Source organism: Rhinatrema bivittatum, chromosome 15, assembly GCF_901001135.1.
Source record: "Rhinatrema bivittatum chromosome 15, aRhiBiv1.1, whole genome shotgun sequence".
NCBI classification, from domain to species: Eukaryota; Metazoa; Chordata; class Amphibia; order Gymnophiona; family Rhinatrematidae; genus Rhinatrema; species Rhinatrema bivittatum.
The window spans coordinates 39,474,574-39,499,031 of NC_042629.1; the positions used below are offsets into that span (position 1 = coordinate 39,474,574).

General features: G+C 41.5%; 1 protein-coding gene across 10 annotated transcripts in view; it reads right to left on the bottom strand.

Annotated features, from left to right (window-relative positions):
- Positions 1 to 24,458, bottom strand: part of ZBTB20 (zinc finger and BTB domain containing 20) — a 1,517,062-nt gene that overhangs the window by 1,410,325 nt on the left and 82,279 nt on the right. For 7 of the 10 annotated variants that reach the window (XR_003852820.1, XM_029578308.1, XM_029578321.1 and 4 more), the window contains exon 1: positions 19,032 to 19,223. The exons of the other annotated variants lie outside the window; for them this stretch is intronic. The gene's annotated coding sequence lies outside the window, so the exon portion shown is untranslated. Of the gene's footprint in view, positions 1 to 19,031; positions 19,224 to 24,458 lie in introns of those variants that run through there. 10 annotated transcript variants of the gene reach the window in all.

Genomic DNA, 24,458 nt, shown 5'->3' on the forward strand with positions numbered 1-24,458 from the left:
ATATTGTGAACAGATAGGGAAACAAGGAAATCTCTTAGATAACCCAGATCTTCTCCTTTAGTAGGTCTGAAGACTAGGACAAATATCTTAAAATTTGATACTTAGAGCAACAGAGAGCCAGTGAAGGTCCTTCAGCCTAGGGGAAATATGATCTCTAATTCCACAGCCAGAGATTAAGTCAGGCAATGGAATTCCGATGGAGCTGAAGGACTTATAAATATTGAGGGAGACCCAGATAGACTGAATTACAGTAACCTATACTACTCAGCACAAGAGATTGTAATACAGATTGAAAGTCATTTGGATTCAGGATATATGTTAGATGTCTCAAGACTAAAACATGATTTTAGCTTCAGCTTTGTATAAAGTAAGCCCAGTTTCAAAGAAGATCCCTAGGTCTTATACTTCAGACAGGGCAATAGACATGATCACCATGCTTTAAATCGGCACAAATCTTCAGGAGAAAGTTTATGGCTCACCCAAAGAACTAATGCCAGTGGAAAACAGATTTGAACAGGTAGAAAAAGTTAGAAGTCATCAGCATATATTCAGAAAAGGATTATAAAATATAAGATTCCTCAGGGATTGATGGAAAATGTTGAACAAGTCTGCTGAAAGAACAGTTTTCACCTATCTTTGCCTGTTAACTTTTACCATAAAAAAGGACTCGAACCAGCTCATAACAATATCAACAACAGATTTAAGATGTTCACCCAGAATTGTATGAATGAGGATGCTAAATTCAGCATAAGACAAGGATAGCAGCCCCCAACCAGCTCACAAAAAATAAAATCAAGACACTCATTCTCCAGCCTTCAGCCTAACCAGAAAAAGAACTTACCCAGCTATGCTGCGGGAGTTATTGTCACATGAATTGTGTAGATATAAATTTGTGTTGCTCTTCTCTACATGCATCGCTTTGCTCATGTCCACTGAAATGTCATCTATTGTTTGGATGTCCAGTCTCTCAGTCTTGCAAGGTCCTCTTACAATTTCTCACAATCCTCTTGTGATTGAATAATTTTGTATCAGCAAATCTGATCACCTCACTCGTTTCACCTCTAAGTCATTGTTAAAAAAGCAGTAATCCCAGTACAGATCCCTTGACTTTTCTCCATTAAGAAAATTGACCTTTTAGCCCTACTCTGTTTTCTATTGTTTAACCAGTTCTCGATCCATAACAGAACAATGCCTCCTATCCATGACTTTTAATTTGTCAAAAGTCTCATGAGGTACTTTGTCAAAATGCTTTCTGAAAATCCATATACAGTATATCAGTATTTCCAAACCTTTTCAGGCCCAAGGCACACCAGCTTCCACAGAGCAGGCCATGTAGATGTGAGAGGACTCATATGGTAAAAAGAGGGGCTAAGGAAATGCTCAAATTTTAAAACAAAAGAGGGTAAAGACACATATGACCCCTTTACAATGAACAATCTCCCTCTATAAAGAAATAGAAGAGAAGGGACACATCGGTGTGGTGTGGGCATCCGGCTCAGTTAGCTTGATTGCCAGATCTCCTCAACTGTACTGCTCCCAACACTCAGAATGAGTCATATCCAGTGCTCAGTGCATGCTCTTCCTGACTCATTCAGCCTGGGGAGAAGATAGAGGCTGGAAAGACTCAAAGTCGATTCTGTGCTCAATGTGGGTGCTGCATCATAATTCATGCCCTGCATGCTGCCCTTTAATTACCACACACTGGGGCTCATGCTATAACTAGGAAGAAGCAGCATTCATGACTACCCATCTTCTCAGAAAGGAGCTCCTACGTGTTTAACAGCCACCGCTGGTGTTTCTTGGTCCTGTGAGGTGCTGACAGCAGTATCTAGATGCTGGTCTGGAACTAAGCATGAGGCAGTGGCGATGTTTCTGTGGCACGCCTGACCAGTTCTGAAGGCGTACTGGTTGGGAAACACCACTCTATATCAACTAGCTCACCTTTATCCACATTTATTCACACCTTCAAAAAAAATGTACTAGATTGGTAAGGCAAGACTTCCCTTGACTAAATCCATGCTGGCTTTCTCCCATTAAACTAAGACTATCTATATGTTCAGTAATTTTGATCTTTATGATAGTTTCAACCATTTTTCTCAGCACGAACATTAGAATCACTACTCTGTAGTTTCCTTGATCATCCCTGGAACCCATTTTAAAAACTGGCATTATGTTGACCACCATTCAATCTTCAGGTACCATAGTTGATTTAATGATAGTAGGTCTACAATTTTATTTGTCAGTTCTTTCAGAATTTTGGGATGTGTAACATCTGGTCCAGGTGATTTGCTACTCTTTAGTTTGTAAATTTGCCCTATTACAACTTACAGTTTCACTGAGATTTGTTTGCTCCTCTGAACCATAACCTTTAAATATCACATCTGGCATAGGTACCTGCCATTCACCTTCCTAGGTAAAGACCAAAGCAAAAAAAAAAAATAAAAATCATTAATCTCTCTATTATGGCCCTGTCCACCCCCTTAGTGCCCCCTTTACCCTTTGATCATCTAACAGTCCAATTGACTCCCTTGCAGGCTGTTTGCTTCAAATGTACTGAAAAGGATTTTATGAGTTTTTGCTTCCAGGGCAAGCTTCTTTCCAAATTCTGTCTTTGCTTTCCTTATTAATGCTTTACATCTAACTTGCCAGTGCTTACGCTGTATTCCATTTGCATCATTCTGATCACTTTTCCATTTTTTGAACCATGTCAACAATAAATTGGCCTTCCATCTTTTTTTAACGTGTGGAATACATCGGGTTGGTGCTTCCACGATGGTATTTTTAAACATCCATGGCAGATATAAATCTTTGCAGTTGCTCCTTTCAATTTTTTCTCTAATTGTATTATCTCTCTTTTGAAAGTTAAATGCTATCATAGCAGATTTTCTTAATGTCCTCCCTCCAGTTATGAAATCAAATTTGATCATTTTATCACTACTACTGCCAACTGGCCCCAATACCATTACCTTCGCACCCAATCATGGATTCCACTATGGATTATGTCTAAAATAGTTCACCCTCTTGTCAATTCTTGTGCCAGCTACTCCATGAAGCAGTTACGTATTTCATCTAGTCATTTATTACTTCTTTCGCATGTCCTGATGCAACATATACCCAGTCAATACTGGGGTAATTCAAATTATCCATTACTTTGTTGCTAGTTTTGTTAGCTTCCTTAACTTCTATTAGAACTTCATCAACTGTCTGCTCATTCTGGCCAGGTGGACGATAGCACAGGCCCACTGCTTTTCTATAACCTTTCTCACATGGAATTTCTATCCATATTCTATAGGTCATTTTGTTTCCTGTAGAACTATTATCCTGTTTGACTCTATGCATCCACCCCCACCCCACCAATTTGATCATTGTGATTTAATTTGTACCCTGGAATCACAGTGTCCCATTGGTTATCCTCTTTCCACCAGGTCTCTGAGATGCCAATTATATTTAACTTTTTATTCAGTGCTATATACTCTAACTCTCCCATCTTATTTTTTTTTTATGTGAAGCATTTGTATACTGACATTTCAATGTATGTTTTTTGTTTGTTTTAACAACTTACTTATCAGTTGACAAGGATAATCTAGAATCTTTCTGCGCTGACTGCTCTTTATTTAAAGACACCTGGGCTACTTCAAAGATACATCATTCCAAACCATGCACTTCTGAGCGATTGTCTGCTCCCCCCCCCCCCCCAATCTATTTTAAAAGCTGCTCTCTTTCCTTTTTAAAGGTTAGCGCCAGCAGTCTGGTTCTATTCTGGTTAAGGTAGAGCTCATCCTGTCAGAATAGGCTTCCCCCTTCCCCAGAAAGCAGAGTTGCTTACCTATAATAGGTGTTCTCCCAGGACAGCAGGATATAGCCCTCACACATGGGTGATGTCACTGGACGGAGCCCTATCACGGAAAACTTTTCTGTCAAAGTTTCTAGAACTTTTGACTGGAACACTGAGCATGCCATGATCCCTGCAGCCACAAGGGTCTCCCTTCAGTCTCGTTTGTAGCAAAAAGTGCAAGCGAAAAATAAAATAATAAAACATTTCGGACCCAACTCCAGGGGTGGCGGGAGGGTTTCATGAGGACTACATCTTGCTGTCCTGTGAGAACACCTGTTACAGGTAAGCAACTCTGCTTTCTCCCAGGACAAGCAGGATGGTAGTCCTCACAAATGGGTGATTAGCAAGCTCCAGGCTGACTCATAAGCCTGAAAATCACAGCAGGCGGATGTGGAAGGAGTTGGGATTAAACTGGAAATAAGTTCTTTAAGACGGATTGGCCAAAGGCAGAGTCTTGACATCTTTCCTTGTCCAGGCAGTAATGTGCTGCAAATGTGTGAAGAGAGCTCCATGTTGCAGCTCTGCAGAAGTCAACAATCGGTACTGAACGATAATGTGCTACTGTGGTTGCCATGGCTTACTGAGTGCGCATTCATTCGTCCCTGGAGAGGAAGGCTTGCTTTTTCATAGCAGAATTCGATACAGTTTGCTAGCCAATTGGAGAGACTTTGTTTGCCCACTGCAACTCCTAGTCTGTTTTTGACAAAAGAAACAAAGAGTTGGGTGGATTTCCTATGGACTGCAGTGCGATCTAGGTAAAATACAAGTGCACGTTTACAATCCAAGGTGTGTAAAACTCTCTCGCCCTGGTGAGAGTGAGGCCTTGGGAAAAATGTGGGCAAGACTATAGACTGATTCAAGTGGAAGTCAGTAACCACCTTGGGAAGGAATTTAGGGTGAGTACATAGGACCATTCGGTCATGTAGGAACCTGGTATAGGGTGAGTATGTGACAAGTGCTTGTAACTCACTAACCCTTCGAGCAGATGTAATGGCTACTAGGAAGAGAACTTTCCATATAAAAAATTTAACATTGCAAGAGTGCAAAGGTTCAAATGGGGAGCGCATGAGCCTTGTAAGTACTACACTTAGGTCCCATTCAGTGACTGGTGGTCGTAGAGGGGGCTTGAGTTGTAGTAGGCCCCTCATAAATCTACTCACAAGGAGTTGCACTGTTACCAGGGCATCCCCAACTCCTTTGTGGTACACTGAGATAGCACTCAGGTGTCTGGAGACCAGAGTCCGAAAGGTGCCAGAGATAGTTTAATGGATGGCATGGGGCAGGAAAAGGGGTCGATACCTTTTTGCGTGCACCACGTAGTAAATCATTTCCACTTAGAACAATAGGATTTTCGTGTGGAAGGCTTTCGCGAGGCTACAAGCACTTGAGAGACATCAGTTGAAAGGTTGAGTGGTTGGAGGATTACGCTTTCAACATCCAGGCTGTGAGGGATAGGGTCTGAAGGTTCAGATGACGTAACAAGCCTTGGTTCTGAGTTATGAGAGTGGGCGCTGTGCCCAGGCGAATGGGTTCTCTGATCGAGAGGTTGAGAAGCATGGGAAACCATACTTGTCGAGGCCAATATGGGGCTATGAGTATCACTGACCCTTTGTCTTGTTGTAGCTTCACTAGAGTTTTGGCTATCAGCGGTATCAGGGGATACGCGTATAGGAGGCCTGTGTTCCAGGGGCGAGCAAAGACATCCATAGTTAACTTGTTTTGTTGCCTGTGCAGGGAGCAGAATCTGTCCACTTTGTGATTCAGTTCAGATGCAAAGAGGTCTATTGTTGGCTGACCCCAATGTTGAAAGATTCTGGTCGTTACCACCAAATCCAGAGACCACTCATGGGGATGGAACTGTCGGCTGAGTCAATCTGCTCCTACGTTCTGCATGCCCTCCAGATAAGTGGCCCGTAGATACATGAAGTGTGCAAGGGCCCAGTCCCAGATCTGCGCGGCTTCTTGGCAGAGGAGATAAGAGCTTGTGCCACCCTGCTTGTTCAAGTACCACATTGCAACTGTGTTGTCTGTTTGTATGAGAACAGTCTTGTGTGAAAGGCAGTCTTTGAATGCACATAGAGCATAACGTATAGCTCGAAGCTCTAAGAAATTGATCTGAAACGTTGCTTTGAGCTGTGTCCAAGTACCTTGAGTTTGTAGATTGTTCACATGAGCTCCCCAACCCAAGGTGGATGCGACTGTGGTCAAAGTTATCTGTGAAACTGGTTGCTGAAAAGGTAGACCTGTTAGCAAGTTGTCTCTGTATGTCCACCAGAGAAGCGGTAAACGTAACTGGTGGGTTACTTGTATCTGGGATGAGAGCAGTTGAGTGGCTTGGAGCCACTGAGTTTTCAAAGTCCATTGAGTTATTCTCATGGCCAGCCTGGCCATAGGAGTGACGTGGACCGTGGAAGCCATGTGGCCCAGTAACGTTAGGAATTGATGGGCTGAGGCTGTTTTCTTTATGTGCAGAGCTACAGCTAGTCAGGAGTGTGTGTCTGCGTGGTTGTTGAGCAGGAAGGCCTTCGCCACTGTGGTGTCCAAATCTGCTCAGATGAAATTCAGGAGGTGAGAGAGTCAGGTGGGATTTTTGGTAGTTGATGAGAAATCCCAATGAGTGCAGTAGATTGATAGTGAGTTTGAGGGCATTGAGAGCTCCTTGTTTGGATTGGCTCTTGATGAGTCAGTTGTCCAGGTAAGGAAAGACATGTATGTGTTTCTTGCGTAGATGGGCTGCAGCCACTGTTAGGCACTTTGTAAATACATGGGATGTCGAGGCAAGTCCAAAAGGCAGGTCCAGGTACTGAAAGTGTTGATATCCCAATAGGAAGCGCAGGTTCTTGCAATGAGGTGGGAATATTGGAATGTGAGCGTAGGCATCTTGAAGATCCAGAGAACAGAGCCAATCTCCTTTTTGCAGTAGGGGAAGTATGTTGCCCAAGGATACATCCTAAATTTTTCTTTTCATAGAAATTTGTTGAGATTACGGAGGTCTAAGATAGGGTTGAGGCCGCCTGTTTTCTTTGGAATGAGGAAATAGCGGGAGTAGAACCCTCTGCCCTGCTGTGCCCGGGGAACAGGTTCCACAGCCCTGGCGCCTAGAAGGGTGGACAGCTCTGACTCTAGAAGACTTGTGTGATCTTTTTGCAACTACAGAGGATTGAGTGGTAAGTCCAGGGGTACTATGAGAAAGTTTAGATGGTATCCCTGGGTTATGATGGATATAACCCATTGGTCTGTAGTTATGTTGAGCCAGTTAGTCATGAAGTGGCGAATTTGAGCTACTGGTAAATCTGTTTTAGATTTGCGGAGTGACTGCTGTTCTCTGATTACATTTCAAAATCCAGAGGCCTGGCCTGTTTGTGATGGTGGCTGAGGCCTGGATGTTTCGGGTTGTCGAGGATTTGTTCTCTTAGACGGCCTAGTAAGTCTCACGTGAGATGCAGGTGGGTAGTATCTGCGTGGGCGATAAAATTGTTTTCTAGGGTCCCTTCTAGTGGATCTTCTTACAGAAGAAGGGACCTTGGCAGTCACTGTTGATAATTGTCACATGGTCTCATTATGGTCTTTTAATTGAGCCACTGCGTCTTGTATCTTGTCACCGAATAGGTTTTCACAGGTACATGGTAAATCGTCAAGTTTGTCTTGGACTTCAGAGGATTTTAGCCAGACCCACCTCCTGGCGCTGATTCCTGTCACTGATATGCGAGAAGCTGTCTGAAAGGAGTTGTTCGCAGCACAAACCTCATGTTTACCACCCTCAAGGCCTTTATGTAGTATGGCATTCAGACTATCTTGTTGTTGTTGTTGGGGAAGAGAGTCAGTTATTTCTTGAACCTGCTTCCAGAGATTCCTTTGATACCGTGTCAAGTAAAGTTGGTATGCAGCTATGCGTGACACTAGAATAGAACCTTGAAACATCTTGCAACCCAATATGTCAAGGAATTTTTGGTCCTTGCCAGGAGGTGTTGAAGAATGTGGTCGCAGTCTTCTGGCCTTCTTTTGTGCAGATTCAACTACCACCAATTGATGGGGCAGTTGTGGTTTTTGGAATCCAGGAATATGTTGGACGAGATAAATGGCATCTGTCCTCTTATTCACAGGCTGCACAGCACAAGGATGCTCCCAGAGACGATTTGCAGATCTACTAGCACTTCGTGTACTGGGATAGTCATTACTTGTTTCGGCGCATCCACAAATTGGAGAACCTCTAATGTTTTGTGGTTGTGTCCTCCTCTGTAATAAGTTCAAAGGGAATTGTTTCTGACATTTCCTTAACAAAATTGGCAAAGGAGAGATCTTTTGGGGGAGATTTTCTCCTTTCCTCTGGAGGAGATGGTTCTGATAAGATATCCTCCGTAGATATGTCGGTGTCAACATCTTCCCATGTATCAGAAAAGGTCTCCTGTCGAGATCCTGAAGGAGGGAAGAAGATTGGTAGAGGAGGATGGGTTGGCATCAATTAATCCTTCGATGGCCTCAATGGAATACACAGTGGCATCTATACAGGCTTCAGTGGCACTGGAGGCATTGATGGAAAACGAGGGCCTCTCGGTCCCGAGAGCCCTGATGGACCAGGCATCAGGTAAGGCATCGGTGACAGAGGATGGGAATCCGTGCCTTCGTCTGAGGACCCCGGAATGGGAATTTCAGAGGTTTTGCAGGTTGCTTTGGCATCGGTGGCCCAGGTTGTGTTGGAAGGGCACCAATGAGTGTATCCAATCTGGTTAGCAACAGTGCAAATATTGATGGCTCCGGTGTCGGTATAGGGCCAGCATCAATGGCTGTAAGTCTCGGAGAGCATAGAGCACTGCCTGGCGGATGAAACCGTCCAGTTTCTCCCTGAAAGCTGGTGTAGATATCGCAGCTACAGGGGGTGGCAGACTAGGCGTTACTGGCACCTCCATAGGAACTTGTGGGGGCTCAGTACCCGGCATCAATATCGGTGGGGATCGCCTTGGTTTCTCAGGTGGAGAGGGTGTTAGAGGCTCCTCTACCCGTGTCCTCTTCGCAATCGGCTCCATAGCCACCGAGGCCAATGCGGTGTCTGTGCCGGAACCGGGAGTCGACTCGCATCAATGCTTCCCTCGGTGTGCTGTCCGGTTTTTCCCCAGCACAGAGGTAGATTATGTAAATGCCTTAGACTGAGTCAGTGACGGACGGTCACCGCTGCCTGGTACTCCTGGGGAGGTTTGAGAACTAATTTTTTCGATACTTCTGCCGGTGACGATTGGGTGGATGTCAATGAAGTCAACTTGTCGAGGCGAGCCCACCTACCCTTCGGAGTCATCTGGGCACAACTTGGGCAGTTAGACACGTCGTGTGATGAGCCGAGGCACAGCACACAGACATTGTGCGGGTTGGTGATCGACATGGTTCGGGGGCACTCCGGACATTTTCTGAAACCTGTTGCCATAATGATAGAGATTGAGGCCCTGAAAACGGTCGACAGCCTGCGGACACCGAAAAAGGTGAGAGCGGGAATCGACCGGGAATAGTGATTTTACACACCGAACAATGGAAAAAATATCCCGATGGGAGACCCCTTTGAGGGAATCTTTTTCTGAAGTAAATTTTAAAATTTTTCTGTGAGGAAATGTGTGTGAGAATTCTCACAGAGCTCCTAACCGCGAGGCAAACTGCAGTGTGGAAAAAAAGAGACTGAAGGGAGACCCCTGTGGCTGCAGGGATCATGGCATGCTGGGCATGCTCAGTATGCCAGTCAAAAGTTCTAGAAACTTTGACAGAAAAGTTTTCCATGAAAGGGCTCCATCCAGTGACGTCACCCATATGTTAGGACTACCATCCTTCTTGTCCTGGGAGAATGCTCCCCAGTTCCTAGGAAACCTAAAACCCTCTTCTCTGCACCATGATCTAATCCATACATAGAGTCTCTTAAGCCTTGCCTGCTTCAGCAGTCCAGTGCAAAGAAAAGAAAGCATTTCTGAGAATGCAACCCTGGATTTCAATTTCCTACTTAAGAGCCTAAATTTAGCTTCCAGAAACTCCCTTCTGCTCCTTCCTATGTCATTGATACCTACATGCACAAGACAGCCATCTGCTCCCCTGCACTAAGATCTTATCTAGGTGGCATGTGAGGTCCAACTTCACGCCAGGCAAGTTACTAAGTGATCCTCAGGTCCATCAGCCAGCCAGCTATTTTCCTAATGATCAAATCAGCTACTACAATGGCCATCCTAACCCCTCCCTCCTGGTCAAGGACCTCTGAAAACATCTTTTGGGCAAGAAGATAAACAATGACCTGGAGGGCAGGTTCTAGCTACAGGTCCTGTTACAGCAAGGTGATAGTCTCCTGCAAGCGACCTTTGCTCCTTTAAAGCACAGGACTGCTAAACTGGAATTCGGACCAAGGATTCTTCAATATACCTCTGACTGCCTCAGCTCCTCCAGATCTGCCACTCTGACCTCCAGAGATCAGACTCATTCTCTGAGAGCCAGGAGTTCTTTGCATTGGGTGCACATATACAACCTTTCACTGAAAGATAGATGATCATACATGTGGCACTGTGTTCAAAAGGCTTCTGTTTGCATCTTAATTTTATTTCATAAAGTATTACAGGCTCGTAAGGAGTAGGTACATCTCAATTTAAGGGATTTTAATGTATATATTAGATGTCTTAAAATCTATGGTTTTAAATTTGGTAAATGGGTGATTAATGTTAGTGAATGACCAGCAGCAGGAGTAAAATAGTCAATCTCTTAAAAATCGGGGTTTTAAGTATCTAATTGATTTATTTTGAAGACTCTCCTTCTACTGGGGGTGATACAAATGTCTCCAAGCTATCAACCACCTTCTCACCAGCCTAAACCTGGTACTTACCTCAGCCAAGACGGAACTCCTCCTCATATCTCCTGACTACAGTGATATTCCTCAGCTGTCCTACCCCAACACCTTGGTCACCCAAGCAAGAGATCTTGGAGTGATAATTGACAACCATCTGAACTTAAAGAAGTTCAATCAATCACACAACCAAGGACTGCTTCTATAAATTACAGGTGCTAAAAAGACAAACCTCTTTTACATTTTCACGACTTCAGAACTGTCCTCCAAGCCATTCTATTTTCCAGGATAGACTACTGTAACTCCCTTCTGCTGGGTCTCCCCGCCTCCACCACCAAACCTCTTCAGATACTCCAAAACATGGCCACTAGAATCTTGACAAATACCAACAGAAGAGACCACATCATGCCCATCCTCAGAAATCTGCACTGGCTACTAATAAGCTTTAGAATCCTACACAAGTCCCTCACCATCATTCACAAAACCATTCACAACCAGGTCCCTATCGACCTTCAATTCCCACTTAGACTTCACACCTCTTCAAGACCAATCAGAGAAGCCTACAAATGATCTCTGCACGCCTCTTCAACCAAATCCACCCATCATTCTACCACTAGAGAATGGGCCCTCTCGACAGTAGGACCAGCCATCTGGAATGCTATTCCCCCAGATCTCAGACAGGAACCCTGCCTGTTGACTTTCAGGAAAAAAGACCTGGCTGTTTCAACAAGCCTTCCCCTAAGTCAGGCCCATCTCAGCTATTCCACAGTTTATATACTAATTGCCACCTAATCAGTGCACTCCATTTCTGACCCTCTATATTATTTGTTATAGTTACCAAGTTTATCATCTGCTTCTGACTTCTTCATCTCCCTAGTTCCATTGCCCTTGTTTTATTGTAACTTTGCCTCTTCTTCTATGTTAATGTTATAACCCCCTGTTCCATGTAAACAGATATGATATGATCTGTATCATGAATGTCGGTATAAAAAAAGCACTAAATAAATAAATACTCTATATATCAAAAAGTGTGACAGGGATGGAGAGGAATCAAACTAGTAACTAGTTGCCCAGGAACCAGTACACTCACCTCAGATGAAGTAAATGATCTTTGCAAACTCATAATTCAAACACTGACAAACAAATGCTATCTTTTAGTTGCTCAGGGAATAAAAGACTATTTTTCCACTACACCATCAATTCTAATACTGGCAAGCTAATTCCTACCTTAAAACAAGCAAACCATATAAACAGCCAGTAATAGTTTAACCAACCAAGAATTATTTTTGTCTAAAGATTTAAGCATTTCTTCCCAGGAAGTCCAAACATACCATCACTAGATGTCGGTTCCACTGTCAGATTCCCTCTGGATTAATATACCCTGCATTAGATTTTTAGAGTCTAAGTGCAAAATAAACCAAAAATAAATAATCTAATGCCATAAGCTGGAGAAGAAGCATTTGAAATAAAAATCATTGCTTAAAAATCATTAAAGATCTCAAATGCTTTCTGGCTGACATTGGCCTACCTGTATGAAGAAAAATCGTGAATTAAAGAGAATAAATGCTATAAGAATAAAAGGAGATCCTCCTCTTAGACACTGAATGTAACAAATCAGATACAGAAAGAGGTTGTGATGACCCCAAATTAATATACACCAAAATTAACGGAATCTAAAATAAGCCTCCAAACAAGGTGTTACAAGAAAATTGTTATTCCTATTCAACTTGCATTTAATTTTTTCCAAAAAGAACAGTGAAGATTATTTTCTTCCTGATATTCCGCTTACCATACACAGCAGATAATGAGAAATCCAAGCTGATCAAGATCTGTCAATCACTATGGGTCCAAATTATTTACGATATGAGACCTCACAGCTCATCCTCATTCATTGGAAAATGCCATACCTGTCAAGTAGATTGCTTAGTTTAACCATCTCTGGCAAAATAAAGCCAAAATGTACATTGGCATAATGGTCAAGCAAATAGTTAGAATTAAACCAGGCAGATGAGCTCAACCTTTTATATGGGCATATAGTGCTTCACAGCAGAACTTGACACAGGCAATAAATCTGTAAATAAACCAGAACTGAACAATCCTATTAGCCAATTTGTAATTCTGCAACAAATATAGCCCATCATGCTATATGCCAGGATAAAAAAATTTGAGTTCAGCCTAATAGTCCATTTCTAAACTACAGATTTAAAAATACATAATGGCTATATTTACATAAATTCTCTAGGAATGTATTTAATGTTTGCTCTTAGTAGCCAAATGATGCATCTTGATTAACTGGAATGCATTCATATTGTGGATAGTTTTCAAAACGGACCTAGTGGCTAAAAGTATTCTTGGGCTTTCCAGAAAGGATGCAAAAGCCTTACCATTTACTCATTGAAGGAGTCATTTTTAAAATAGCCTGCATAAATTTGCAGGTTGTTACACACCTAAGTTACTCCAGTTTTCAAAGTGGAAATAAATGCATAAAGTTCACTTGGAAAACTATCCCTTGAAAGTCACCCGCTCAAAGTTAAACCTACTACTTTGTACTGGAAAATTTAAATGCATGCTTTTCAAAATGGAGAAATATACATGTAAATGCAAAGCCTGCGCAGAACCCCCATTCCCCCACCCCCAAGAATGCTTCTCCCCAATGTGCTTAAATTATGTGAATACGGGGTGTACGCAAGTAATTTTACTCATATTGGCCAGGCAATATTAAAAAGGGCCAGAAATAAGCCCCTTATTGTTTACAATTGTCCTATACTACCTCAGAGCACTGGGGACAGGTGCAAATTGGTCCTGGCACAGCTAACTTCCAGGTTTCCTTTCCCAGTGTGTTGCGTGACTCCACTCATTGAGGCAAGCAGGGCCTCTACTGGCAAGCCCAGGGACTGCGCAGCTGCAGGCGGCTCTTCCTGTATGTATTGGTTAACCATTTTAAAATTTCAGTTGTTGAAATGGGTAACTTTTTTAAAATATTTGCAACCTCATTTCACAGCATGTATACTTTCAGCTGGATTAAAAGGTGTTCCCAAAGAGATGTGGGGGGAGTAATTAATGTATGTACAATTGGATTTTAAAAATATACAAATTCATCATATGCAGAAACAAATGCAAAGTTTACAGACACATTGCATGCATGTACTTTGCAATGAATTTTCAAAAGGAAAACTGACAGGTAGTTTCCCTTTCAAAATTCACTATAAAAGGAATATGTGTTTTAAAGTGTGCAAGTACCTTGTAACTAGGCAAGCAGCTCAAAATTGCACCTAATGCAAATATTAACATACAACATACAAATGTACCTTAAAAAAAACTGTTAGGCAAATTAAGATATAATTTGGCTTTATGCTATATTTCTAGATAACATTCTCCATAGAAACCACTATGAAATCTGTTTCCTATACTTTTTTTTTTTTTTAAACAATCCAATACACTGAAAACTATAGTAACTCATTTATATTATCCTTAAACTTGAACACGTGGCCCAATCAAAAGTTAAAGATGAATGCAAGCTTATATTTACTGTTAAAAACAATTTTGTTGCAATTAAAGCAAATAAATTCAGTTTCTATATAACTGAATTGAAAAACAAAAACACACCTTTGACATACATCACTCTGAAGCACATCAAACTAAAGCAAGATACAGTTATATATACAGGTAAACATTTAGATAGAGAGAGACACACACACACACACCACCCCAGAGAAACATCTCCCCCCCCCCCTCCCAAGTTTTAATCAACCAGGGAAAGCAAAAATGCAGGATAAAATCTCTTGCTGTAAGACCGAAACATGACAATCAAGGGTAGTTGATTAGTTCACTTCTTGCTCTAGTGGACAATCTTTGAAAATAAAGGCGGCAAATACTGAGGAAGATACATTTACATGTGAAGGAGCGCGTGGTAATCTGATTTTCTATTTGCATTAATGCATGTAGTTTATTCTTCTATAGCCAGAAACTTGAAGGGTCTTGCTCACGCCAGTGCAGAAGAATATTATTCTTTGCAATCAGACACGCCTTCCGGATGAATAAGCACTTATCCCTCTCCCGTTTCTGAAAAGATGAGACTGCATCAAAAAGTACACCTTCAGGGGCAAAAACCATAGGTTGACCCATCAACAGGGATAGTTATCTTCAAATCTTATCCCAAAACATTTGAATAACTGGAAAAGCCCAGAAACCATGTCCCAAATTGCCCCTGGACTCTGACACTTGCCACACTGCTCGGAGTTTAAGTAACCCACCCTATGCAGCCAATAAGGAGGTAAATATGCCCCGCGCAAAAGTTTATATTGAATCTCCAGTAAGGTTGCATCCTCCCTCAACTCAGGTATATGCTTTATAGCTCAAAGGAGGGGAAAGTCAACCAAAGAAGGTAACTCTGCCTTCCATCTAGCATGTACTTCTACCCCTAAAACCTCAGTTTTTAAATTAAGGAGCGATTTGCGAAGATGAGAAATCCCCATCCGACCACACCTATCTACTTGAAAGAATTCCTCCAGCCGATCTATGGTTCCTTCAACAAAATGAGACTTCTTTGTACATAATGATGGAGTTAAAGGTAGGCGAAAAAGGACTTGGGGGAGGGATCAAATCATGCGGACAGTGTCTGAAAGAACAATAAATTCAGTTTTAATGTATCTATATATAAACCCAAAGGATTAAAATGGAGAAAAATGAAAAACATATATATACTGGAAATAATTAAATGAGGTAGGCTGGAATAAAGTTTTAATTGTAATGACTGAAAAAATGAGTTTATGTCCTAATGTGTAGAAAAACCACAGTTGCGTTATGCAGTCATCCTAATATTTATCCTTTGTGTGTGCATTTCTCATCTATATACACACACACACACACACACACACTCACAGAAGGTGTCTATCCTTTCCTCTTTAATAGGCAAGTTCAAGATTATAAGGCTTACTCCTATGCAGGAAAGAAGTAAACAATGCCAGAAATATCCCTATATAACATTACCTAGTATGCCATCTTCTTTCTTTTCATTTGACTGATTTTCTCCTTTATTTGTGTAGCTGGGAGATGGTGAAGAGGGCGATGGGCAAAGTCAAGACAAATTCAATTTACCAAAATATTCCAAGTCAAAGATGAGTTGATGCTGAACCTCAATAACATACTGTTGGGGTTTTTTTTTTTGGGGGGGGGGGCAGGGGTGAGGAAGCAGAAATCTTATTGCATTGACCTGGGAGGCGATATAAAACAGAAGGAAAAAATATCCCCCCTCCCCCAGTGATTGCAAATGAAAGCTCCTGGCGCCTGATCCAGTCCCTTGTTCCAGTTGAGCTAGAAGCCCAACAGGAGCAGGAGGAAACTGCTGAGCCCCCACCTCCACCCCCCCAAAAAAAAAAAGTTTATATATTCAGAATCACCAGCCTTCAAAAGCTTTGATAAAATGTGGGGGCCTATTCCATTCCCCCCCCCCCCCCCCCACCACCACCACCACCACACACACACCATAAAATTGAAAACAAATTGGCTTCCATTGGTGTGAATATGTGGACTTTTAATATGCAAAAATTTCAAGTTGACGGGAATTTAAATATATATCCTATAAGAACAAAACAGCTTTAAAAACAAATAAAAAATATTACACGCATTACATTTATGGTATGCTGACCCACTCTTAAAATGCATTTTCATTTTAAATTTCACAACAAATATTTTAAGCCAAAAGTAAATTAATACATTCCTCTAAATGATGTGAAATGCTCCTAGGACTGTGCACTACGCCCTTAAAAGGAGAACTATGATGTATTTTTTTTTTTTTTTTTAGGAATAACAGTCAATAATTGCATACCATATGAAGCTATTTTGGCAACAGCATCTATTTGTTTTCTATTTTAAGTTATTTTTATATTTTTAAACGGGAGGTACAGTGATAATGGAAACTTGGTTTTTAAAATGTTAGTGCAGGCGTGAAATTTCTTGCACCTCCGATAACATCACTGCACTTCCCTGCAAGGAACTGCATTCCTGCAGTGACATCAGTAGCCACATTCCACCTGTCACAGCACTACTGGAATCAATTAGAAAGCACCATGTTAAGAAAAAAAATTACAAAATAAGGGAGGAATGATTTTTAAAACAGATGTGGTTTCCAAACAACATGGCCTCCTAAGGTAAGTGATTACAGGGTTCATTTACAGTAACATTTAACATAAAAATTGCACGGCAGTCATCCTTTAAATTTTAGGCTACTGGAATTTTTAAAATTGGGAATGAAAGGAGGGAGTAAAGATTATAAAATATTTTCCCACTAGTCAAACAAAACGTTTTCTAACATTCTACAAACATTTTAATGCTTGGGGCTCACCACAGTATACAGTTTGAGAGAAACTGCAGCCCCTACTAAAAAAATCTCTATTCAGTTTTCATTCAAAGGAGATACTTTAAAGAATAAACAGCTAAACCATGGTGGCGATGAGGATTTTCATTTACAAAATTATATGCTGAAAAGGTATACAAGAATCCTGCATGTAGAAACTGCAGCCAACAGGAGGCCCTGGTAATCCAAATCTAATAATGTACAGATATCTTTACCTTAAGGGTAAAAATGCCAAGCAAAGTAAATGAATGCACATGTGCACGGAAGAATAACTTTCAATGACTTTAAACTAGCTTTTAGTTTAGAAGTCCGGCGGAAAAGACTATAGGGATTTCCATGCACCTCTGTACAACCAGAACACCTGCATGCGTCAGAACAACTTTCATCTGTGCCCTTGGATGCTCGAGACAAGCAGGTGCTCTAACCTCTTGGTAACAGACTAAGGCTTTCAAATTCTTGCTAACCTGATTTGTTCAGTGAGGAAATAGTTTAGGAGGAAAAAAAATGGGGGAGGGGGGTGTTAAAAGTCAGTAGCAAAACCCACTGGCTGCAAAAGTCCTACGCAATTAGTAGAATGTAATGACCAATTTTAATTAAAAAAAAATTTCACTGGATTTCAAGTTGAGTGGCTTGAAAAATCTGCAATACGGTAGCAGATAGCTTTAAAGTATTGCTTTACAGTTTTCTTTGTCTTTATGAAAAGGCCTAACAAATTTAAAAATAAAAAGTCACTTTCTCTTAAATAGCTCGATATTAAAAAAAGATTATTGCTGTTAAAGGGCTAATTGCTTGCCTTACTGACATCTATGTTCTTTAAATGGTTAAAGATTCTCTCTAACACTTTCTACAACTCATTTTCGGTCTTGTCTTTATTCTTAAAAAATTGCAGTTTTACTCTCTGGGAGATCTCAGATGACCAAACACGCAAACAAAAAGCTTATCTTACACATATTTCTCTCCCTCCTGCTTCCGAAATATTAAACTGTGCCTAAAAGGAACAATGATCATTGGCAACAAAATGCCATAAGAAAAAAAAAAATCCATCCACAGGATGCTCTTAAGTAATAAACATCAAAAAGAGTCTGATACAGTATTCCTGGACAAAATGGCTCTACAATATATATTTAACAGCAAACCAACATGGATAAAGATATTCAGTTACTCTAGCCTCCTCCCTCTCCCAAATTATGCATGGATACACCTTATAAGGCCAAGAGAGCATTGTTTTATTGTAACTACCTGTTAGAAAGTTTCTATCTATATTCACCAAGGTGACTACTACAATAACTAAATTTGATCAATAAAAGTTGGAATAAGTATATTCCCAAAATCTCCCTTCCTGCTCACCAACCACACTTCTCCTGCCTTTTTTATGATAAACATGGAGCTAATATAATCCAACGGAGAGAAAGAAGGAATGCAATTATAGCTGTTATCCAAGAAAAAACATACATAAAAGACAGTGTATAATCCGATTCATGTTTAAATGCAAATATGGACTTTAAGATCTCAAACAAAGAGCTGTAGTCTCGCTCAGCTCTAACTGTGAGCATTAAGCAGCTCCAAAACTAATTGGCAAATAGTAACAAAAACAAGTTAACAGTAAATAAGAAGATGATGATATATGGCTGGGCAGATGGAACTGGATAAACAGACAGGAAAAGCCCAGTTAGTGTGAAAACATGCAGGGAGAGAAGTTTAACAGAGTGAAAGATAATGATTTAGTTGAAACTAGAGAAACAAAAAAAAAAGCATCTCTTTTCAATCCTTAAAAAAATACGTAAATACACTTAATAAATAATTATGCTGAAATGTCAGGGCACACCCTTATATAACTGGAATTAAAAAAAAAAACCCCAAACATTTGTAGAGGGTAGGCCTTTTATAGATATTCCACATTTAAGACTGGAAATGTATCTGACAAACTTACGTTCATAATTTAAAATTCAACAGAAAGAATAAAAGAAAGAAGGGGAAGGGAAAGGAGAGGGAAAAAAAGAAGACCAGAATATTTTTTTCTTTAAAGTTGATTGGCTTACCTTGTGCCCAAGAGCTGAGTCTCTTCTCATAATCGGAGTCTCCCTGGAAGTACAGTGTGAGTGGTAATGACTGCCTGCCTCCCTAATGAATCCATTTTCCTGCTCTGGATGTTGTGTATAGACACACACTGCAACCTACCTTACAAACCACAGAGACGAGAGGGAGGGGGAGAGAGCGCGAGCGCCCGAGTATATATGTGTGTGTGTGTGTGTGTGTGTGTGTGTGTGTGTGTGCGCGCGCCTGTGTGTATATGAGAGAGAGGGAGAGGGAGAGGGGGGCAGACAAAGCCCTCCTACCAGACAGCAGACAGCCCTCCTTCCTCTGTCTAGCAAGCAAAATACTAACTCTGCCTATACAGCAACAGGTTCAACACACTGCTTGTCTAACATACTGGAAAAGACATATACGAGCAGAACTTGAGAACAAACACTGACACCAACTAGCCCCACCTTCTTTATTTCTGCTCCACCATGTGGAACACATTGTTTCACCATGAATACATTTAAATATCATAAATAAATGTTTATTGTTCATGCTGGATTAGAATGTCAACTGTGAAGCATATAGCCATTCTGTCCAGTAATATTATAGCTATAACACCACGTGGGTAGGGTGTAAATGTATCTGTTTGGACAGAGAGTCCACACAAAGCCTACTGACAATTTTAAAGTCATGAGACTTTTAAAGAATAGGGTCTCTCTAGGCTGGATTCTCCAGGAGAATAAATGGAACTAGAAAACTGATCTCTAGAAGGAAGAAGTCTTCATAATGGTAAATGTTTTCTCCTGCCAAAAAGAAAATTGAGGGCCACACCAGTAATTGCATGGCTGGGGAGTGTCCATTCCTAAAGCTATAACAACGCACTGTGGTAATATCTGAACAGGTGCAATGCATGTAATGCATAGTATTTATTACAAGGACAGAAATAAATGCTGTAAATAATTTGTCAATCAGAAGACAGATGCTTATTTAAGATCAGAAGTCTGCAGTTAAGTAGCATTGCCTATCCTCTGCCTTTTATTTGAAAGCAAAATAAAACTAAGGGATATTACTATAGCAAATTTATAAAAGCATTCATTTTCAAATTCGCTCTCTATACATCTCTAATAGATTATATATAAAAATATAGACAGATATATATGCACACGCACAATTATGTAGAGTCACTAAACAACCAATAAACTTCCATGAAGCATTACCTATATTATCTATTTGTGTTTACAATACTACTTTGCTCCAGAATTTGAAAGCAATGATAGAATAGATCAGAGGTAAGCGACTCCAGTCCCAGTACCAAAAACAAGTCTGGTTTTCAAGATATCCACAATAAATATGAATGAGATATTTACATGCACTGACATACGCAAATATATTCATGCATATTCATTAAAGACATCCTGACAACCAGGCCTGAGTAGACTATCCCTGAAATAGATCATCTCTGGCCAGCCATGCATGCATCATGTCGCAGTGGTCAATTGCATCAGAAAGGTACTCTGATTTCTTCATTCTAAATTGTATGTTAGTGTCAGATACAGTCAAATCAGAGTATGAGGCCGATATAATAAGGAGCACACAGTTTTCTGTGGTAAGTTAAACGCTGGTATTTAACAGTTTATTGCGCCAGAAAAAAGCACGCAAAACTGGAGTAAAAAATGAGGGTTAAAATTAGTACTGGTGCATGCAAATCCAGCATTATTGAAGGTATTAACTATTACACAGCCATGCAAGAATGTGTGCTAAAGAGCAGACAACTTAAAGCACATTTCTTAATGCTGACCTGTAGAAGGTAGAATACACTCACATTTCTAGTGATCGTTATTATATTGCTTGGTAGTGTCTAGCTGCTTTTACCTCCCTAGACAAAGCAATAGAAAAATTTTGTCCACCAGAAATGTGAGTTTACTCCACCTTCAGACCCAGGAGTTAAATTTCCAGCATAAGCTCTCTGGGACAGGCAATTACAAGGTTTACTTTTCCAGAACAACTAAACAGTACACTGGGCCAAATTTTAAAAGGTGTGCACGGGCGTAATTTGTTCGTGCAACCCGGTGTGAACAAATCTATGCCCGATTTTATAACATGCGCGCGCTGCTACGCGCATGTTATAAAATCCAGGGTCAGTGCACGCAAGGGGGAGCACAATTGTGCAACTTGCGCGTGCCGAGCCATGCAGCCTTCCTCCGTTCCCTCCCAGGCCGCTCCAAAATCGGAGTCACGCCCCCGCCCCTTTTTGCAAGCCCCAGGACATAGGCTCGGCGTGCGCAGGAGCAGATTTTCTCTGCGTAGCCCTTGAAAATCTGCTCCACTTTGCGCAGCAGCAACTGACTACTATTAGGCTCTAGGTGCCCACCTCAAAGAGCTTGCATTTTGTTCAGCTGTAGGTGCCTTCCCCAGAGAGCTTATGCTTTGATTTTATTTGCCATGCCTTGTCAAAATAGCACTGCATGCAAGATTGGCACTGTGCATCCCAACTTTTGGGCACATTCTCACATGTTGACAAGGTAGTGCATATATAGTCTGCTAGCCAATTAGAAAGTTAGTTTGGCAGCAGCCCTTCTTAAGACTGTTAGGAGAGAAGGACATGAACTGATAAGCTTAACGTTGTGGTTGAGTTCTTTTTAGTTAATAAGCCAGGGACCTCTTACAGTCCAAGACGTGAAGAGCCCATTCTCCTTTGTGCACATGTGGTTTTGGAAAAAATGCTGGTTAATGTGTAAAGTGGACACCACTTTCAGAAAATTTAGGATGAGTTCACAGAACAACCCTGTTATGAAAAAGTGCAGGTGTGGCGAATATAAAAACAGAGCTTGTAATTCACTTACTCTTCAGCCCTAAGTGACAGCAACAAGAAACAGTACTTTCCAAGTGAGAAACTTTAAGTCCACCGATTCAAGAGGTTCTAAGGGAGAGTTCATGACTGAGCTAGGACTATGCAGAGGTCCCTAAGTACTGGAGGCTTACTGACCAGAGACTAAGAATGTTACAGACATCTCATGAACTTAGATGCTAAAGGGTAGAGAGAGATCAGAGCTCCTGCCATCTGCTGGTGATATGCCAGAATGGTGTTGAGATTAGGCTTTACTGAAGAGGTCTTGAGGCCAAAAAATGAGAGAAAGTAGGTAATGAAGCAAGTCCTTGGGCCACAGGAGAAGGAATCCAGTTGGCTGGCCTCACATGTCAAGAAGCTCTTCCATTTTTGACACTGTAGAATTTCCTGGATGAAGTCTTCCTTGCCAAAATCAGCACATCCAATTCCTTAGGAGGCATCCATGCTGTGAGAGTCAATAGTAGGTTCAGATAGTTTGCCATCTTCCACTGTGATGAGAGTGAGACATCCCCAAGAGAACTGCATCTGAATGGATAAACAGATGAAATACAGATACCACATTTGCTGTGGCCAGGCCAATTCTATAAGGATTACCTTCGTCTTGTCCTAAACAATCAACAGGACATCCTGGCAATGAGAAGGATTGGCAGATATACATGAGAGTAGATTGATGCTTTTGTACTAGACTTGGACATTGGGAACTGATATGCAGTTGCTTGGATGCATGAACAAAAATGTCTCAACCTTCTTGTCAACCTTGGAGTTGAACAGGTCAGTCACCAATGCTCCCCCCATTGAATAAACAAGCCATTCACATGCTCCTAATGCAAGGACTACTTGTACAGCTGCAAACCTCTGAGATGGTCTGCTAATGCATCTTGGACTCCCAGAAGGTAGGTTGTGTTGTGATCACCAGGTCATGACCAGATCCAGAGGTTCTCCTCACAGGTTGTGGAGGAACCTGTGCCTCCTTGTTTGTTTACATAAAACATTACATTCTGGTTGCCTGTCTGAATCAAGATTCTCTTGTTTGAGAGAAGATGGCAGAAAAGCCTTTAGTACACAATAGATAGCTCAAAAGCTCCAGAAGGTTGATTTGCAGATGACTCTCAGGATGATACCATGTCCCCTGGGTCTAAGCGTGCATTCCCTATGGACATGTAGTGAGACTCCATTATCAGAACCTCCAGGTTCATCCACCACTGGAGGGACATTCTCATCTTGTGAGTTACAGATCTGATGGGATAATGGCTAGGACAATTTATTGCACTGGCTACAGAGGGCCCACTCCAGGGGGTAAGTCAGAGTGACCATGGGTGCCCCTCACCTGCCTCAATTCGGATTCCACTACAATGGAGGTGTACAGTAGCTGGACCACATTAAATTCCAGGAAAGCCTGGACCTTATACTTCAAATCAAATTTTCAGGTTCCTGGAAGACTTGAAATCAGAATCTTCATTTGCAGATCCTTAAAGAAGCTATGTTTTGGGATGGATGTGGAGCTCGTTGGAAGCTGAAGAAATTGCCACAAACCGAAACATATATTCTCCGGACCTGTTCCTTGCTCACGATGATAGAAAACATCTTCACTAACTTATCCAGACCAAAGAGTAGCTGAGGTCCTCTAGACAACAGGTATGCTGAGGCAAAAATGGCAGAAGATCCAAAAGAATCCCTGTAGAATACTCCTCACCTGACTATGAAGGAACACGGCGCCAGGATCCCAATGACAATATGGGAAATAGAGGAGGAGACCTATGCCAATCAAGAATGTTGGAGAAAAGGAATCCGTAGGATTTATTATGAGCTGAACCCATTTCATCCCATTCTGATCTGTGAAGGAACTCTCTTGGAGGAGGTGAATCTATCACGTCAGGACATGGACTCACTCCTATTGCTAAAGTCCCTAAGACAAGGTCTGAACTTCTCATGGACTCTCCAGGGCCCCACTTATGCAGGAAAAATTCCTCCATCCTGGACAGAAGAGGTTCCAACTTCCCTCTCTGGTCTTCAGGACTTAAAGTGAGAAAGAAATTCCTTGTCAACACTGATAGCTGGGCTCCAAGTGGTTGAGAGACTTTTTGAGCTGGAGTTGGAAGACAGGCATCCTCTTCAGACACCCATATTGGCTCATCCTCACTGAGGGCTGCTGCTGCCAGCAGTACTGAATAAGAACTCTGTAGCAGTGTAATTGTAACTACAAAAGCTGCAGGCTCTGATGCAATTCACACCAGCTGTACTGATGTGTCCCACTGACCAGTGCCAGGTCTGATCATTGATGCAAAGGCTAATCCCCTGCACCAAGGTCTAATCTTCCATAGTGGAAGGCTACCTGTCCCTGCGCACAAAGGCATTCTGCTCCAATGAGATCGAAGTCACCCTATCATTCCGTGCCGAGACTACCAACTGCATCCTGAAGTGCGCAGGCCTGCTCTGTGCCGATGAATGGATGGTGACCATTCTAAATATTCTGAAAACCAGACCTTCCAGAGTGCCTTCCAGACTGGGTTGGAAAATGCTGTCTAGAACTCAATGACAGACATTTGTTTACAACTGTGGGGCAGCAGCAAACTTATGAAATAAGCAAAGTGAAGTA